This window comes from Microtus ochrogaster, unplaced genomic scaffold (assembly GCF_000317375.1).
Source record: "Microtus ochrogaster isolate Prairie Vole_2 unplaced genomic scaffold, MicOch1.0 UNK1, whole genome shotgun sequence".
NCBI lineage: Eukaryota > Metazoa > Chordata > Mammalia > Rodentia > Cricetidae > Microtus > Microtus ochrogaster.
Genome location: NW_004949099.1, coordinates 17,263,653 through 17,265,536, shown reverse-complemented (window position 1 = coordinate 17,265,536; position 1,884 = coordinate 17,263,653). Strand labels below are relative to the sequence as shown.

At 40.0% G+C, this 1,884-nt stretch overlaps 1 pseudogene; it reads right to left on the bottom strand.

Moving 5' to 3' along the window:
• Positions 1 to 722: 722 nt before the first annotated feature.
• On the bottom strand, positions 723 to 1,240 carry LOC101995108 (annotated as a pseudogene).
• Positions 1,241 to 1,884: the final 644 nt, after the last annotated feature.

Genomic DNA, 1,884 nt, shown 5'->3' with positions numbered 1-1,884 from the left:
CGTACTGGCTTTGTGGGAGCCTAGGCTGTTTGGATATTCACCTTACTAGACTTGGAAGGAGGTGGGAGGTCCTTGAACTCCCCACAGGGCAGGGAACCTGGTCTGCTCTTCAGGCTGATGAGAGAGGGGGAGTTGACTGGGGGAGGGGGAGGGACGTGGGAGGCGGTGGTGGGGAAGAGACAGAAATCTTTCATAAATAAATAATAATAAAAAAGAATAAAGGACAAAAATAAAAATAATGTGATTTATTCTACCAAAAAGAATATACCAAACTGTCTATATAAATGTCTAAGAAAGAATAAACTAATTTTAAAGGCAGAATAGGAAAAATTCTGGCCATAAAAGAATAAAGATTACTTGATATGTGCATATATTTAGCTGGCTCTTTACAAAAATGCTATTTGATAAAAAAAAAAAATCTGCCAGAGATACATCAGCACATAACAGAATACATGCATAGCTTCTTAGAAATTTCTTATTTTAGCAAACACACATCATCATAGCCCCATTTGACAGCCAAATAAGTGCTCCCACCAGCTTGTCATGATAAAACATAAACTCAAACGAGTGCAAATTGGAAAACCCATTTAAAAGATGTAAAATGAATGAGCATATACCAGTCAGTACAAACAAATTAGAAAACAGTTTTTAAGTCAACTCAATTTCTTTACAGAAAGAGGACATGAACGTAATGTAAGGGGGCAGACATTTTTTTTTCTTAATTTATGGTGAAAAAGTATATATTTAGAATTAGCCGGCTGGGCTCAGTTTAGATGATTCCAATCTTGTTGGCAACATCCAGAGCATCATAATCAGGAGCCAACCAAACATATGCCTTCTTCTCTCCATCGGGCCTTATGAGGGTGTTGACTTTGGCCACATCGATGTCATAGAGTTTCTTCACAGCCTGTTTGATCTAGTGCGTGTTAGCCTTGACGTCCACAATGAACACAAGTGTGTTGTTGTCTTCTATCTTCTTCATGGCTGACTCGATGGTCAGGGAGAATTTGATGATGGTATAGTGGTCAAGCTTGTTCTTCCTGGGCGCACTCTTCCGGGGGTATTTAGGCTGCCTTCGTAGCCGCAGGGTCTTGGGATGCCGAAAGGTGGGCGATGTGCGGATCTTCTTCTTTTTGTGGCTGTGGACACCTTTCAGCACTGCCTTCTTGGCTTTCAAGGCCTTCGCTTTAGCTTCGGCTTTGGGAGGGGCAGGATCTTCCTTCTTTGCTTTCGGCGCCATCTTGTTGACGAAAAAGGCGGGGACAGACATTTTATCGTAGGGAAAGCATACAAATGTGCACAAGTAGAAACTTAGACCACAGAACATTCCATCACTTTACTCCATCCTGTATGATTCTTCAATTTCTCCAATTGATCTGCATTAGGCTTTCTGTGAAGGAATAAGATCTAAAGAATCAAGAATTGTAGAGTAAATTATAATACCGACCCTGAAATGTAGAAAGTATATTCTTCAAATAGCAATAAATCTGGGTAGAGCTGTAAAATTACCTTTCCCTAATAGGTATCTAAAGTTAAGTTGAAGCATACCATGATCTGCTAATGTGTAATAGCACTTTTGCTGAAGTCTCTCTTCTTCACCTACTCCCACTGTTTGAATCACTACTCATCACTCAGGATGAAAAAAACTGCATAGTGGGCTGGAGAGATGGCTCAGTGGTTAAGAGCATTTCCTGCTCTCCCAAAGGTCCTGAGTTCAATTCCCGGCAACCACATGGTGGCTCAGAACCATCTGTAATGAAGTCTGGTGCCCTCTTCTGGCCTGCAGACATATACACAGACAGAATAGTGTATACATAATAAATAAATAAACAAATAAATAAATAAATATCTTTTAAAACAAACAAACAAAAAACCCTGCATAGT